At 40.9% G+C, this 18548-nt stretch overlaps 1 pseudogene; it reads right to left on the bottom strand.

The window, feature by feature from the left end:
• Window positions 1-418: 418 nt before the first annotated feature.
• Window positions 419-4225, bottom strand: LOC103698071 (annotated as a pseudogene).
• Window positions 4226-18548: the final 14323 nt, after the last annotated feature.

The raw sequence follows: 18548 nt of genomic DNA, 5'->3' as shown, positions 1-18548 counted from the left end.
TTTTAAAATTATAGTGGATCTACAAAATTGCCCAACGTAAAACTTCTTCCTTCTTTACAGACCAGACATTTTTATTGTTGTTGTTTATATGACACGAAAAAGACCTTCTCTATATTGTGTCTTCGTAGAAAGAGTCGTGGGTATCCCCCCCTTGGTTCACCGATGACATTCTAAAAACCCTTGGAAAATAATATTCTTGGGGTAACTGAATCAAATGATTGAAAATATTAAATATTTCAGCATGACATATTTTATATGCAGAAAAATTTGATGAGGTTGACGTATCAACCTCCATATGCAGTGAAAAACTCCCTGTCCTATTATCTGATGCCAAGAAACCAGCATTTAACATAGACCATATCACAAAAAACAGAGAGAGACGCATCATGTTAAGCAAACGAACAAAGAAGTAGGCATATGCCTTCACGCTGAAAATAGACCATGAATGGATATTAAAATTTCCAAAAGCTTGCTGAAAGTTCAAGTTGCACTCCGCATTGATGGGAAATCAAAATGGTAAAGTTTAAACTTGGGTACAGAATCCAAAAGGCATTGAATTTCAAGGCCGCGTACAAAAACAACTTCAATAAGTTTAAAGACTTTGACAGATCCCGTAATCATGAAATGAGATGTAATGTTGAATAAACACAGGACATACTCTACCCAACATTTAGTTCCAAGATTCTTCCAAGTTGCATCTCACATTTTTGTCTGTTTTGCAATCTTAAACCACTCTGTGTGGAAGGATCCTGGCATATCAGTCCTCTCATATGTATGAGCTCCAAAATAGTCCCTCTGAGATTGGATCAGATTAGCAGGAAGCCTTTCCCTCCTGTAGGTGTCAAAATAGGCCAAGCTCGCTGACATACCAGGAGTACTGACACCAGAATTAATAGCAAGACATATAACCCTCCGCCAAGCAGCCTGCCGGTCTAATATCTCTTGTGCAAACTCTGGGTCCACAAGGAGGTTTGGTAGATTTGGATTCCGATCATAGACCTTCTTGATACAATCCAAGAAAATGGCGCGGATGATGCACCCACCCTTCCATATCCTTGCAAGCTCACCAAGCTTGAGATCCCAACCTTTCTCTATGCTCTTCGCTCTTAAAAGATTCATACCCTGTGCATAGCTGCAAATTTTTGAAGCATAAAGAGCCTGCCTTACATCTTCAATTAACTTTGCCTTATCCACAGGTTGACTGCTCAGTATGTCACCAAAACCATCAGACTGAAAAACTTTAGCAGCTGCAGTTCTTTCCTCCTTCAATCCACTAAGAAACCTTGAATCTAAAGATGCAGCAATCGTAGGAGCTGCCACTGAACTCAGCTGCTTGTTGGACAGTCCACTTACCAGTGCCTTTCATCCCGGTCTTATCCAGGACCTTGTCTACCAAGTACCCATGACCCTTATCATCCTTAATTCCAAAAATATCTGCAGTGATCTCAATCAAGAAACTAAGAAGCTCCCCCTTGTTCCATTCTGCAAAAGCCTGTTGCAACTCAGTGTTAGAAAGCTTGCCAACAGATTTCAATACATCATAAGCTTCGGATATCAGCTGCATGTCACCATACTCGATTCCATTGTGAACCATCTTCACAAAATTGCCTGAGCCTCCTTTGCCAATGTAAGTAACACAGGGACCACTGTCAGGAACTTGAGCAGCCACCTTGAGAAGGATATCTTCTATGTTCTTGTAGGCCTCAAATGACCCCCCAGGCATCAACGAAGGCCCATGACGTGCACCATCCTCTCCCCCAGAAACTCCCATCCCAAGATAAAGAAGGCCAAGTTCAGCCATGGCTTTCTCCCTCCTCTCTTATTTTCATACCACTCATTGCCCCCATCAATGATACAGTCGCCCTTCTCCATATGAGCTGAAAGTGTAGCTATTGTTTGGTCCACAGGTGCACCAGCCTTTACAAGCATGATGATGACACGCGGTTTTTGGATTGAGTTGACAAAGGAAGCAGGATCATGGAAACCATAGACCGGTAGGTTTCCTTCAAGTTTAGCACGCTCCACAGTCTCATCAACCTTGGAAGTAGTTCGGTTGTAGACTGAGATAGGGAAGCCTTTCTCTGCAATGTTGAGAGCAAGGTTTTGGCCCATGACAGCAAGGCCAGCAAGGCCAATTCTTGTGAGGTTTGAGGAGGGAAGAGCCATCTTATGCCTGATAAAAAAAAATTTATAAAATCAAGATGGTGGAACATAACAATGCTGCATGTAGTTATTTCAGTAATATAATTCATTCCTTCAGCCTTGGGCAATTGCAGTGAATTGCTTGGAGGATGATTTCTAACATTTGTTTCCTGAACCATTGATGGATGTAGAAGAGGCTTTAGTGTGGCAAACAGCTAGCAAACCTAATATATAGTTAGTTCTCATCTAAACAGAGACAATTAAATTCAACCAAAAACAAGGATGCCTAAATAGTAACTATTGCTTCTGTAACAAAATCTAATGAGATCAAAGATAATTAGAAAATGTAGAAAAATGCAAAGGATTTCTTCAATGAAGATCCCTAAAATGTAATGCAGCACCCCTACCACTAATGAAGACACATGGAGTTATTCATAACACAGCACAAGGAAATTCTGAAGAGTGAAGACAATGTAAAGAAATCTATCAATAGGAGGAGGCTGCCAAAGCGTGCATATGTTTATGGTTTATTTTCCCATCTTAAAATTTCATATCAAAAGCAGTAAAATTGGATCAGATCAGAAGATGAAGGTTATCCTATAACATGAGAGAGAACTCACAACATAACAAGTACTGTGAAAGCAAAACACCACATACTTTCACCATTCCATATGATCAACATCAAAATACAAACTTTTAGAGCTCCAATCAACTGATATTAATGGAAATCTCAGATGCGCATGATTAAAAAAAATCTGAACAGCTCAGAAATAGGTAAATGGAAACAGACAAATTGAGCTAACACTAGAGGATAATGAATCTATGATATAAAAATTTAGCAAGATTTAACAAGATCCATTTTATGTTGGCTTACATTCAGTAAGTCTAAAAAGTCTGACATAAAATAGTAGATCGTAGAAACAAATTTGACTTGCTTTTCTATTTTTTGTGCCTATGACCACTGATAAATGACAAAACACCGTGTAATGGATTTTCTTAAAGAAAAGAAAACCCAAAGAAAAATTACCATGAGATAAAACACTCATGCTAAAAACCAAACCAACAACAAATTCCAGAGAACAGCAATATGTGCAACAGGTCTGCAATAATTTTCATGAAAGTGACATGGAGAACACAATATGATGGGTCCTAAATAAATCTCTTGTCACAGGCAAAGCAAAAGCTAGAGCTCTAATCAAAATCCACCAAAAACACCACCAGAAATACATGATCCGTTAAAAGCATTAATGTGTTTCTTAAACTTTTCACATATGTATCCACATGAGTGAAATCATAGAGATATTAACCAAACACAAATCGGTCTCTAGAACAAACTCTGGAAATACCAAAATCAAAAATCTCAGCTTTCCAACGGGGGGCACTATGTCATCAGAGCCAGATCTTTAAAAAAAAAAAATTAGAACCTTCTGCAAACCCAAAAAGAGAAGAAAAAAATCTAACTTCCGTGATTCTAAGAGCAAAACCAAGAGACTCTTCGAGCATCAGATCAAACAGTGAGTGAGGTTGAAAGAGACAGCCGAAGCAACAGACTGCAAAGGAATAACCATGAATGAAATCTGAGTTTTGAACCAAACCAGAATCAAATTCACTCAAACACCATAATCTTGATTGATTTCCTGCATAAACTCCACGAATACCAGAGAAAAATCTCAGCTTTCCACGGAAGACGCCATGTTACACTACCAATATCTCTCACGGAGCAAAAAAATGCAACTTTTTTCCAAACCCAACAAGGAAAACCCTAAATTTCATAACTGAAATTTTGAAAGAATAAAATCAAGAGAAATCTAAAGCTTCTGATTCAAATGGGTGAACGAAATTACAAGAGAGAGCTCAAACAATAGAAAAAAGAAAAGTTTTCTTAATCAAAATTCTACAAAGACGGCAAAGAGACAGCATACCTAGATCAATGGAGAGAAGATTTCTGACATACACACACAGACCGTGTGAATGAGAGAGGAAATGGTTGGTGGCGATTCTTACTACCGGAGACCAACCCGTTTAGGTAGGTAAGGCCGATCCATTGACCTTTTTAATTACCCTCCGTTTGGGAGTTTTGGGGAGGGAAAAAAAAAAAAAAAAAAAGGAAAAGAAAGGAACTTCAACGAGGAGGGAAAAGAAAAAGAAAAAAAAAAAAAAAAAAAAAAAAAAAAAAAAAAAAAAGTAGAATAGGCTTTTCGCTACTCTTGGGTTTTAGGAGAGAAGAGAAAGTATTTATTTCCTCTTATTCGAGAGTTTAGAGAAAAAAAAGAAATCATATTTTTTAAAATTTTTACTAAAATATTTTTATTATAAAAAGATATACTTATAAATAGAGGGTAAAATAGATGTTATAAAAAATTTATTAAGTTTCAATTTCTTTCTCTCTAAATTCTTCCACTTATAGGAGGAAAGAAAGGAAAAAATTAGAGCCTCAAATTTTTCCTCCTATTCCCTCTTTTTTTTTTTCCTTTCTCTTCATTAAAAAACTTCTAAATATCAAAATTTTTAACTTTTTTTTCCATTCCTTTTTTTTTTCTCAATTCCAAATTTTCAAACAGAGTACCAGGGTTTCTTTGATTTCACGCACAATTTTTATGATATACCCCATCTCTGAACCATTGCACAGCGTGTCTGGTGCTGTTTGTTTAAAATAAAATATTTTAAACATAATTAGAAGCTATTTTCAGGAGAAGCTGGAAAAATTCCCCATGAAGCAACGTCAAGTACAAAGCAATAGGGGGTGGAGGAGCGTGGTAATATAAATAAAACATAAATGTATAGATTAGGAAAAGAACAACTTGAATCTTTTTTTTAAAATTAAAAATTAAAAATGCTGAAAAGTAGGGTTCAAGTTTTTTTTAATTAATGAATAATAAAATTAATCCAGTTTTTTTCAAAATAAACATGGCAAATTAAAATAATTATATAAAAAAACCTAAAAATATCTATAATAGATAAATCTTAACTTATACATCAACTTACTTAAATATTAACTTTATCTTTAGACATTTTTCTTAATTCTTCTTAGGTTGGAAGATATGCTTGATTAAAATATTTTATTTTAAACAAAATTATTTTAACTAGCCTATTTTAAGACTCAAATAATAGAATTTCGTCGTGAGGCTCCATACCATAGAGCTTAAAATTTTATTCCATTTTAAAAAGTACATCTCAATCTAACATTATATAATAAGTTAGGCTCTCCAAAAATTTGGTGTATAATTCGGCTTTTGTATGCGGTAAATTTTGTTTCCAAACTATGTTTAGTCCTTCTAAAGTGGCCAAATTAATCCGTCAAATATGGTGCTCTTCCTGGTTTATATATTTCTCTGTACTCACTATTTAGTGTTCATTATAACCTTTAATTAAATAATAATTTAGGTTAAGTCAAAAGAAGAAAACCTATCTAGCCCAAATAATTTACCAAACTGGTTCCTAATCCAGTATGGTACCTCATGAATGGTGAACTCTCCTTGTATCTCATCAATCCAATGAACTACACCACTATCTTTGTAGCATATCAGAGTTTTTGGTATTTGTATTGGAGTGACTAGGAATACATTGGTTGAATCATGAGTTGGTAAGTGGTTCATCCATCTTATTCATCTTAATTGGAAAAGATCTACAAAAGATGCACCATCAATCTTTCAATAATGGCACTATTCTAATGTTATCCCATATCATACGATTTGGTATTATTTAAATTAAACAATAACTACCATAATGGCAATTATGATAATATTGTAATGTAGAATAATGAATAATAATAGAAAAATAACAACATTATCATTCAATTATTTTAAATGAAATTTAAAGATAAATTCTAAAAAGAAATATTATTTTACTAAGAAAAGAGCATAAACGTAAAATAATAACTTTTGCGTTAGAATACACAGTTATAGTATTAAATAGTTCATTATAATGGACATTATCTTTTCTATTATTATTGTTGGGGGAATATAAATCGCCCCAAAGCACGTGAGCACATCGCCAGCATGTGATGAGAAGCGCCCGACCTCGGACGTCCGGTCCGGCGATCGACCTCAAAGCACCCGACCTCGGACGCCCGGTCCGGCGATCGACCTCAAAGCACCCGACCTCGGACGCCCGGTCCGGCGATGGACCTCAAAGCGCCCGACCCGACGCCCGGTCCGGCGATGGACCTCAAAGCGCCCGACCTCGGACGCCCGACCAGGCGCTCGACCTCATAGCTCTCGACTTGGCGCCCGACCTCAGAACTCTCAACCTGGCGCTCGACCTGGCGCCCGACCTCAGGACTCTCGACCTGGCGCCCGACCTCAGGACTCTCGACCTGGCGCCCGACCTCAATATTCTCGACCTCGGAAGCCCGACTTCACCGTCCACCCGCCACGGTCACATCCTTCTGCAACTCGACCATGGACCATGCCCTGCCTACGCTGCCAACAATCAATGTGCATGGCCTCTGCTGATCTCCGGCTCACTCAACAATCAATGTGCATGGCCTCTGCTGATCTCCGGCTCACTCAACAATTAATATGCATGCCATCTACGGATCTCAAGCCTTCCACGGCAAACAGCTGACCCGCTCGGCTACGTCCGATCAGCCACAACAACTCGTCAGCTCCGGCCTGATCTCCTACGGCAATGCATTAATTCACATGATCGTGCATTAATTCATACAATATGCTCAATCACGATGGTAACCCGTTCGCCCCATCACATCACAGGTAATCTTGGACCCCTCTGTAAAAGGGGAGCCCCTCCATCTTAGAAGGGGTTGGACTCTGAAACTTAGAAAAAGATATCTTCTCCTCCCTCATATATATTTGCCCCCTCTGACTTAGGCATCGGAGGGCCAGCGCCGGAAACCCCGGCCACCGGCTTTTTGCAGGCCTCCCGGAGGACGCCACCCGCCGACGGACTGCCGTCCGCCATCTCACGCTGGAGCTCCTCCTTCTCAGCTGATGGCCGCCCCCGGGTCCAATTTCCAGCAACAGTTGGCGCTAGAGGAAGGGTCCGAGTTGTGGCCATGAAGTTGAGAAGCAAAGAAACCTCCAACGCCTCTCGGCGTCTCCCGCCAAGTCTTGGACACTCTGTCCAGAATTCACCATCTCTGGCTGATCCAGTTCCTCAAGTCCAGCCGGAGCAGTTCAACATTCTGGTGCGGCAGGTTCAAGCCTTGGCCGCAGCCGTCCAAGGCCTGCAACGTGAGGAAGCCCCACCTGTGCCGCCTCCGCAGGTCCAGGTCCAACCAGCGCTTCCTCCAAACGGACCGGTGCCCCAGGGCCAAAATCTCAACGGCTCCTCAAGGGCCAACAATGAAGAACGATGCTGTCGCCAAGGCTCAGCCTGGGCGTCTCCTCGGGAGAATTGCCAAGGAGGAGCATAGACAAAAGGCCACAACTGTCGGAAGCCGAGTCAGCCTCGGACCTTCACGAGCCGGAGCAGACTATGTGGCCATACCCCAGGCTGGGGAGCTCGACAGGAAGGTCGAGAACCTTGAGCGCCAGATTGAAGCGCTTCACAGCAGGAAGGCAAGGCGTGAGGGTGACTTTGAGTTTATCACCAAGTCCCCCTTCTCCTGCTAAATCGAGGATGAGCCGGTCCCACCGAGGTTCAAAATGCCCCAAGTGGAGCCCTACAACGGAACTACCGACCCCCTCGATCATTTGGAAAGTTACCGAGCCCTCATGGCGCTGCAAGGGTCCTCGGAGGCTGTGCTCTGCAAGGCCTTCCCCGCGACCCTTCGGGGAATGGCTCGGCTTTGGTTCTCTGAACTGAAGCCAAGTTCGGTATCCTCTTTTGAGCAGCTCGGCAGGCAATTCGCCACCAACTTTGCTGCCAGCCGGCGCCAGCGGCGAACGTCGGATTCCCTCATGGACGTCAAGCAGAAGGAGAGGAAATCCCTCAGAGAATACCTCGACCGCTTTACCGCTGCAACCTGGGAGGTCCGCGAGCTCGACCAGTCGATAGCCATGTCGGTACTAAAGACTGGGGCTCGCTCCTACAGATTCTTCTTCTCCATTGAGAAGAGCTTCCCCGCCGACTTCACCGAAATGCTGGCCCGAGCTCGGAAGTATGCGAAGGCCGAGGAGGCTATCGCCTCCAGGCGGGGCACTATCGAGCAGGCCTCAAAGAAGCAGAAGAAGCGTCGTGAAGAGCGCGGCCGCCTGAGAAGCCGATCTTCCCGCCGAGATAAGAACTTGCCTCGGCTGAGGAGCCCACCTCGACAGCGGGGACGGCTCCGACCAAGGTCTCCGTCTCGACCGAGATCTCCACCGCGGCCACGGATGCCCTCGGGGAGGTACGAGAATTACACCCCTCTGAACGCCCCCCGAGCAGAGGTCCTAATAGAGGTGGGCATTGGGCCGGGCCGCCCATGGCCCGGCACGGCCCGGCACGAAGCGGACCGTGCCTGGCATGGCCCGCTAGCTACAGTAACGGGCCGGGCTAGGCACGACCCATAAAAGGGGGCCGGGCTGGGTTTAGAATTCTTGGCCCGCGGGCCGAGCCCGGCACGGCCATAAGGGCCTGGGCTGGCACGATTCGTGGGCCAAGCACGGCACGGCCCGCGAGCCAGCCCGGCACGGCCCATACGGGCCTAGGCTGGCCCGATTCGTGGGCCAAGCCTGGCACGGCCCGCGAGCCAGCACGGCCCATAAGGGCCTCAACCGGGCCTGGGCCGGGCCAGGCACGGCTCGTCTCCCTTAAAATAAATGAAAATAAATTTTTTTTAATAAATTAATAAATATTGGGAACTAAGAATTTATTAATACAAAGCCACCTTAATGGTGGGGGGTTTGGCATAGACCCTTACCAGTTTATTAATTTAAATCAAAATGGTACATGAAGGGAGGTTTGGACCTTGGTCTGACCTCCAGAATACAATAAGAAAAGAGAAAAAATAGAGATGACTCACTTTAACAATTAAAAAATAAAAATAATTTTCAGATTGCAGCGGAAAAACATATGCGGGATCCGTTCATCACATGAACATGTTTTAAAACCTTTCGTTTGTAGATAGATTAGAATTAAATTATTTTAAACCATTTTAAAATCATTAAGAAGATCAGATCTTCATCTTGTGCGGGTAGATGGTCTCCGCAAATCTGATTTACGTGGATTTGTAGAAGGTTCGATGGAAGCCGCACACGCGTCCGGCCTCTACAGGTATCCACACGAAGTACTGACTCGATCGAAGCCTTTGGATCTCACCGGGGTGCTAGCTCCCTTGCAGAGATGGCTATGGATGGCTGAAGTCCTCTCCTTTGAATCAACCTTTGATTGGCTTGAGAGGAGGAAGAAGAAGGAAGAACCAAGGAAGAAGAAAAACAAGGTTCTACGCAGCCTTTTTCTTTTTCTTCCTTTGAAACCAAGATGAAGAAGGAAGAGGGCGTCCTAAGCTTTTCTTTTTCTTCTCTTGATTGTGGCTCAAAGGAGGAAGATGGAGGAGGGTGCTCACGGCTGGAATGAGGAGAAAACATTCACATTGGCCGAAATCCCATGCTCCCCTTTTGAAATATTAAGATATAAAGATGAGCTCCTATTTTTAGGAGCTCATCCTTATCTCATTTTTCATGCCACCTAGGAGGGGCGTGCGCCCCTCCTTTTTCTCCCACGCAATGCCCAAGAGGAGGGGCGTAAGCCCCTCCCTCAAGTCCATATTTATCTGCCATTTAATCCAATTAAAGGGTATTTTAATTTGGGTGCATTGCATGAGTCCAATCCTAGTCAAAATAGGATTTGTATGAACCCATTTCAATTTCCTCCTTATCCTAATCTAATTAGGATTTAATTGAACCATGACTCTATTGAACTCTTCAATCCTAATCCAATTAGGAGTCATTTAATTAATTAGATTAAAATTAAAATTAATTAAGACTTAAGAAAATCCTAATCTAATTAAGACTTGTCCAAATTTCAGCCCTAAGACAATTAGGACTTTAGAAATCCTATTCCAAGTAGAACTCTAATTTAATTTAAAATCCTAATCCAATTAGGACTCTATGAATCCCACTCCAAGTAGAACTCATGATCAAGTCCAATTAATTAAATCCAATTAATTAAATTAATTTGCAATCCGATTGCAATTGTTCCTTCTTCTAACCACTAACTCTTAGCGGGTTAACCATTTATCAATCTAATTGATCATATGTGATTCTTAATCACAATTCAACCATCGGATCGGTCAATACTTCTAATGTGTGTGACCCCATAGGTTTCATTCTGACTGGTAGTGAGATATATTGTGATCTCTATCACAATATCATTGAAAACTCCTTTCAATGGGTTGAAACAATTCCAACTCAATTCACCAGGGATTATCGACCATCGAGATGATCCCTGTGAGTCTCACCATCCACCAGTGACACCTAGCAGTATGTAGTGGCTACCCAGCAGAATAGAATGATGAACCTCTAGGTGCAGTTATCGTATGATACAGTCCTTCTATCGTGGATCCCTACAGACCGGAGGTCATGGATAACTCGTCAAACCCCGTCGTCTGTTATATGTCTAGATTTATTCGACTTGAGTTCGATAGTGGAAAACTCTTTCTCCACCTTATATTACTGCCCTGGCCAAGGTCTTAGAATTCAGTCTAATAAATCACATAGGATCACTCCTCTTCTATCAAGGTCGATAGATTCAATGTAAGTGCATACCCTACTCCTACAGTGAACTTACTGCAGCCAATCTACACTACAAGGACCCATATGGCTAGAGACCATGTATACGTGTAGTCAAACTACAATAACCTCACTGTGAGTAGCCGAAGCACCGTAGGTCAAAGGACCAGTCATACTACTGCAACATCAAGTAAGTCACTAACGAGTGGATAGACATCCAAGTGACTTCTTGTCTTGGTCACGCTCAGTACCCTTGTTCTCTAACAAGCACCTGCACTATCATTTCAGTGTCCCTACACTGTGGACTCGAGTCTCGTCCATCCAGAAGGAAAGTGATCTGTGCACTAATCGGATCAATCACCGTCCTCGTGATGATCCATTGATTAGGAGCATTTAGAAATTAATCACGAATGATACATGGCTCAAATTCTCAACTCTTAAGAATATGTATCATCATCTTATTATGGACAATTCATAGACACATAAACAATATGAATGAAAAGATGCCCATTTATTATTCAATAATAATAAAGTCAAGTACAAATTTATGTCCTATAATTAATAATGTATCCGCCAGATTGGCTTCTAGGGCATACATCTAACACTAAGGACTTGGCAAAATTTTTCAGAAGATAAACCTAAAGGTCTAGTGGGATCTCTTCGGAGTCCGACCTTAAAGCTTTGGCAAGCTTGTTCTGGGAGCCGAGCTCAAGGACTTGACCAAATTTTCGGAAGCTAAGCCTAAAGGATAAGCGGGACTTCTTCGGAGCCCGAGCTCAGGGACATAGCGAGTTTTCCTAAAGTCTAAGCCCGGAGCCTTAACGCGATCCCTATCAGAGCTAAGCTGGACGATCTAGCAAAGGCTACCGGAATCTAAGTCTATGGATTTAGCCGAGATAGAAGACTTAGGAAAATTCGTGGAAAAGGAATTCAACTTAAAGGTAAAAGTTTACCTACTATGCAAAAAAAAGAGACAAGTATAAAGTTAGAAAGAAGCTCTTCATTGATAAAAGCCCAAAGGCTAAAGTACAAAATTAGGGTTCGGCCGTACAATAACTTCAATGGCCGACCTCATTTACAAAAAGGGAAACAAAACAAAGAAAAAGAAAAGACCAAGTCCTACAAAGGGAATTTCCCCAGCAATTTTTTTTTTATTTTAAAGCAAACCTCTACAACCTTCCTTTTCCAGCGGTTCCCTTTTTGATTGTCCCAGATGCTCTCTTCGATACCTTATCAAATCATACAAAAAAAAAACCAAAAATTAGTAAGAGAGAAAAAGGGGATAAGTAAAGTAACAAAAATAAAAAATATATTTATTTTATTTTAGATATATATATTATTATTATTATTATTATATTTTTATTTTTTTTAAAAAAAAATTTATGAAAAGAAAAACAACTATGCTAGCAATCCCCGGCAATGGCGCCAAAAATTGTTAGTGAACTTTAAAGACCACGCAATAGCACGTATCTGGTAGGATAGTGATCACGGGTATCGATCCACAGAGATTGGGGTACAGTTATTTTCTTAAAAATAAAAAAAATATTTAAAAGGAAGAGTTTGTGAAGAAAATTAAACTAAGAAATTTAATTAAAAATGCAATTAAAATGTTATCAGTTTGAGGGGATCTAGGGCAAGGAATTCACCACTAACATCGGAACAAAGATTATTTATATTTTAATCTATTATTGGATTAACATGCAAATTGGCTACAAGCCTAATAAGCATTGAAATAGAAATTCACAAAAGTAATTTAGGCATAGTCCATCTTCAGTTGGCATGAAATGTCTACCCTAATCTAAGGTGGCAGCACATCGCATCTTCCCTAAGCATAGACTATCTTATATTTACTTAGTGATCATGAAGAACAGTTGTATACACTTCACATTTAAAATCACAGAAATTAAACATGAAATAAAAAAGATATTCATTAAAAACAATAAGTTCATACAACTCCAAGAATATAAAATAAAATATTAAATTCGTGTCCCTTTGTTAGGGCTGCATCCGGCCCTAGAGAAGAGCTTAGGCTTCCATGCAGTGGTGGACGGCAGTAGCAGCACAGCAGCGAGCTCCCATCATGGCTACCTCCATCTCTTCGACGTCTCCTTTCGGTGTAGCTTTTACTGAAAACGGCTCCCTCTCAGCTCTTTCTGGGAAATCATTCCCAGAATACCCAAAAATAATCTCTCTCTTGACTTCATGGGATTCGGCTCACTCCAAGCTTGATGGGGGAAGAAGAATGGAACGGAAGAGAAGAATGAATCCCAGAGAAGAGAACTCCCTTCCTTTTAAAGCTTTCCTATCCTCTGTTAGCATCCGGAGGATAAGCTTACCCAGTGAAAAGATGAGGATGGAGGAACGGCTTCTATTCCACGGCAGCGGGCGACGCGTAGAAGATTGGATTCGAGCGTTGGGAAGAGGCAGATGGTTAGGAAGCTTGATCCGCGGACTGTTGCAGTTCTGATCCGTTGAAGCAAGGGATAAGGGTGGTAGGTGGGTAGCTGGGAGTGGAAGAACTGAGATAAGGATACACAAGTTCACCCACGGATGCTGAGATTTGCTGGGATTTGAATGAAGAAGGGGATCATAACGGGATGAAGACTTGGTTTGGAAGGATAGTGCCGTGGATGCTGATCTTACGAACAGAGGGGATGCTGTTAATCCATGGAATTCAGGATGAAGCTGATCCGGAGGAGATGTTTGGACTGCGGAAGACGTGGAGGATCTTAGCTCTGTTCCGAAACAGAGCCCTGTTTGTTGGACCCGGAAGGAACGGGATGATGTGGAAGATGAACACGGAATGGAGGGGAAGTTTAGATACTAATCTAGACTTGTTTCTAGATGGCTTGGGAACAGATGAGTCTTGATTCAATGGGAACAGGGGATTCGGAAGATGCTGTCGTTGGCTTGGTTCGGGAGGAATCAGACGCTGGCATGCATCGCTGATGGTTGGTCCGTGGGATAAGGAGGATCTCGGAACAGCGGAAGACGTTGTTGAAGCTTAGAATCGGAGGATACGGTTGATAACCGGGAGATGTGAATCTAGTTGGGATTGGTCGGTTTGGGATGCAGGGGCTTCGGCTGAGAGGAATCCGGAAGGATGAAGCTTGGGAACGGAAAAAAGAACTCTTCCGTGATGCTCGGCATAGCTGGAAAACAGGGGATGAAGCTGGGAGTCATCTGTGGAAGGAGGAAAAGCTAGAGATAGAGCTAATCTAAATGCTATCCACGGAATTCTCGGACGTGGAGGAGATCTGGGATGTGGGGAGATGCTTTAAAAGGAGCTGGGATGTGGATTGGCTCACGGAAAGCTGGAACAAGCGTGGGCGAGCTGCTGGTATTCATCCCGTGAATAATGGAAGAAAGCCATCGGAAGGATGCTTGATTTGATTTGCTAGGATTGGAGTTCATCCGGAAGAAAATCTCTGTTCTGCTTGATGAGAGCTGATGCCGTTTGGGAGTGATCCGGAAGAGGCCAACGCGAACGGAAGGAGAGAAGATCACGGAGAGGATGTGGGCTGCGGAGGCCATGCACGCGTGAGCTTCGTCCATGGGGCGGGATTCGAGACTTCACATGGGATCAACCGTGGATGCTGGAGAATGGGAAGACGTTGGAAATGATATTGTTTTGCTGGGAAGGATGACGTGGAACAGGGGTTGAGCTTGTTTGAAGATTTTAATGTGGTTTGGCTGGGAAGATGGAATTAATCCTATTTGGCTGGGAACATGGTTGGAGTGTGGGCTTGTTTTATTCTTTGGACATGGGAGTGAAAGATTCAAGGAGGAAGAGAATCACGGAGAAGCAGGGAATTCGGTCCATATTTGGTTTTAAATGTATGTCGTGAATGCAGGAAAGCTGGGATGAATGGCTGAATCAAAATCTAAGAGGATCTAATTTGCAGGGTGCATGCGATTTGGGTTCAGAAATTAATGAATTTGACTTGACCTGCATACATTAGATAAAAATAATCAAACTTGAATTATTTCTAATTAAAATGCAATGATGAAGGGGAATGAATTTTCTTATGTTTAAATTTAAAATATATGCGTAAAAATAATGATAAGTGCTATGAGTAAGATATTAATTCATGCATTATTTAGCACTTATCACACCCCCAAACCTACATTTTGCTAGTTCTCGAGCAGAATAAAAACTAACTCACTTTCGCAGGAATCGCGATTGCATTTACCGTATGCAATAAGGCTTTAAACCCCTAGGTGGCCCTAGTGGACGAGTTTTGTCTCGTGAGGGTTTCCGGCTCAGATACCCACAAACTGCTGTCTCTACCCAAAGAATTTATTTTATCGTTTTATAAAATCTAATTTCAAATGCATAAGTGCTAAGAATTTCAAAAGCACACAAAGTTTTAATCACTAAGTCAGCCCAAATCCTAGGTCAAGATGCAATTCAAGTTGAAGTCATTAAGTTTCCGTTAGAGAGTTGTAAGACTTATTTATATTTGGGTGCTCGGTGAAATCTGGACCATACACAAGCTAAGGCTTTAGATCTCCCAAAATACTGCTAAAGCTAGTAATTTTCAAGAATTGGTCAGATAAGACCTAATCACTGATTCAAAATCATCCTATCTTGCAGGATTTCGAGTCTTGTGGATGTTTACTTTAATACCTCATGGGCTTTATCTGTAATATTCCAGTTTACTCGAATTTTTACAACGACGGCTTTCACACTATCGTCTTTTTCAAGGTCAATGTTATTTTTTTTATATATTTTTTTTTATTTTTTATTTTGTATTTATAAATAAATTACGCACTTTTACTCTTGTAATGATTCCTCCGTGTAGCGAGCATTCAGTCAACAACTCCCACGCCAAATGGCATAAGGTGTTGGGCATTAAGACTCCCCTACGGACCTATGCTCGGGTTCCTCATACAAGCCCGCTGATCTTTGATAATAGGTAGCCCTTTTCGATGTACCTGACTAAATTCACTTTCTTTTTTTTTCTTTTTTTTTGAGATGAAAGTGAATTAGATAAGTATGATTCATCAGGACTCAAGGTTGCTACCAGATTTAACAACATAATGTTGAACCTAACCCTTAGAAGTGCAGGCCATGTGTGTTGTGAAATTCCAAAGTAAAAATTATCTTACAACTCACTAAAAGAACTTTTAATGAAAAGATCTCAAATTGTCTTACTCCCGACTAGTCATTGGGCTTTTTTAGATTTTATATACTTTGTGTATTCATCATTTCAGCACTAAGGCATAGAAATTAGGTATTTTTTTTTGAGATAAAACTTATTTAAAAATATGAAAACTTTCTTCAAATTCGAATCCTATACCCCCCAACCTAGATCAGACATTGTCCTCAATATTTTTTTTAAGTATTATTATTTTTTTTAATTTTTTAATAATATTATATTATTATTTTTTTATTTTTTTATTATTATTTTTATTTTGGATGAAAATATGATGCATATGGAGGATAGAAACATTGTACCTTAGTTGCATCAGTAATACGAGGACTTCTGAAAAAATACGACAAGAAAATGTGCAAAAATAATCTATGAAAATTGGATTGCCTCCCAACAAGCGCTAAGTTTAACGTCTTCAGCCAGACGCAGTGCATCCTTAATTATATCATGCCGGGTTCATACCGAGTTTTCCAAAGAAGAAAATTTGTGGGAGACTGATTGTCGAGCACGGAGTTGACTGCCTCTATGGCCTTGTCTATATCAAAGTCAAAATGGGCCAAGCATGCATTAAAAGAAAAACACATCAATTCCTTACATTTATCCTAAAATCACTAGACAGCTCCTAACTGGTTTGAAGAGGGCACCTAAGCCTCCAATCCGGTCTAATGAACTGAGTTGACCAGGTAAGCTCCCAGGTAAGTAGGGAGGTCACGATGCGTTTGCAAAGGTCCCACTTAAAATCCACTTGCCTCAAACAGATGAACTGTCTCCCTTGGGACAAAGCTTGCCTAGATATCAACTGAGCCATAGAGCGAAATTGGTGCAACTTTCAGTGATCTTCGTCCTATTGAGCTCAAATGTCCCTAGGGGCCAACGTCTAATTGATTTTAATTAACGTGATAGCTATGTGAGAATTGATTCACCTAATTTGGGCAAGAATCTGGTGATGAAATCCAGTTCTTATCTTGTTGGGGTGATTGTCCTTACTATGTGCGGATTAATTGGTGTATGTGTATCAGGCATGCATTCACACTTTTACTGAAATTAAAATCAAACAATCACCACAATATTTCAAGCAAACTGGAAATCAATTTAAATAAGAAAGGTTCAGATGTTACCAAAGGAAATTTCCCCAGCAATTTTTTTTTATTTTAAAGCAAACCTCTACAACCTTCCTTTTCCAGCAGTTCCCTTTTTGATTGTCCCAGATGCTCTCTTCGATTCCTGATCAAATCATACAAAAAGAAAAACCAAAAATTAGTAAGAGAGAAAAAGGGGATAAGTAAAGTAACAAAAATAGAAAATATATTTATTTTATTTTAGATATATATTATTATTATTATTATTTTATTTTTTTAAAAAAAAAAAATTTATGAAAAGAAAAACAACTATGCTAGCAATCCCCGGCAATGGCGCCAAAAATTGTTAGTCAACTTTAAAGACCACGCAATAGCACGTATCTGGTAGGATAGTGATCACGGGTATCGATCAACAGAGATTGGGGTACAGTTATTTTCTTAAAAATAAAAAAAAAATTAAAAGGAAGAGTTTGTGAAGAAAATTAAACTAAGAAATTTAATTAAAAATGCAATTAAAGTGTTATCAGTTTGAGGGGATCTAGGACAAGGAATTCACCACTAACATCGGAACAAGGATTATTTATATTTTAATCTATTCTTGGATTAACATGCAAATTGGCTACAAGCCTAATAAGCATTTAAATAGAAATTCACAAAAGTAATTTAGGCATAGTCCATCTTTAGTTGGCATGAAATGTCTACCCTAATCTAAGGTGGCAGCACATCGCATCTTTCCTAAGCATGGACTATTTTATATTTACTTAGTGATTATGAAGAACAGTTGTATACACTTCACATTTAAAATCACAGAAATTAAACATGAAGTAAAAGAAGATATTCATTAAAAACAATAAGTTCATACAACTCCAAGAATATAAAATAAAATATAAAACCGTGTCCCTTTGTTAGGGCTGCATCTGGCCCTAGAGAAGAGCTTAGGCTTCCATGCAGTGGTGGACGGCAGTAGCAGCACAGCAGCGGGCTCCTATCATGGCTACCTCCATTTTTTCGACGTCTCCTTCCGGTGTAGCTTTTACTGAAAACGGCTCCCTCTCAGCTCTTATGGGAAATCATTCCCAGAATACCCAAAAATAATCTCTCTCTTGACTTTATGGGATTCGGCTCACTCCAAGCTTGATGGGGGAAGAAGAATGGAACGGAAGAGAAGAATGAATCCCAGAGAAGAGAACTCCCTTCCTTTTATAGCTTTCCTATCCTCTGTTAGCATCCGGAGGATAAGCTTCCCCAGTGAAAAGATGAGGATGGAGGAACGGCTTCTGTTCCACGGCAGCGGGCGATGCGTAGAAGATTTGATTCGAGCGTTGGGAAGAGGCAGATGGTTGGGAAGCTTGATCCGCGGACTGTTGCAGTTCTGATCCGTTGAAGCAAGGGATAAGGGTGGTAGGTGGGTAGCTGGGAGTGGAAGAACTGAGATAAGGATACACAAGTTCACCCACGGATGCTGAGATTTGCTGGGATTTGAATGAAGAAGGGGATCATAACGGGATGAAGACTTGGTTTGGAAGGATAGTGCCGTGGATGCTGATCTTACGAACAGA

Source organism: Phoenix dactylifera, unplaced genomic scaffold (genome assembly GCF_009389715.1).
Source record: "Phoenix dactylifera cultivar Barhee BC4 unplaced genomic scaffold, palm_55x_up_171113_PBpolish2nd_filt_p 000125F, whole genome shotgun sequence".
NCBI lineage: Eukaryota > Viridiplantae > Streptophyta > Magnoliopsida > Arecales > Arecaceae > Phoenix > Phoenix dactylifera.
The sequence above is the reverse complement of the archived record's forward strand: the minus strand, read 5'-3'. Positions and strand labels throughout refer to the sequence as shown.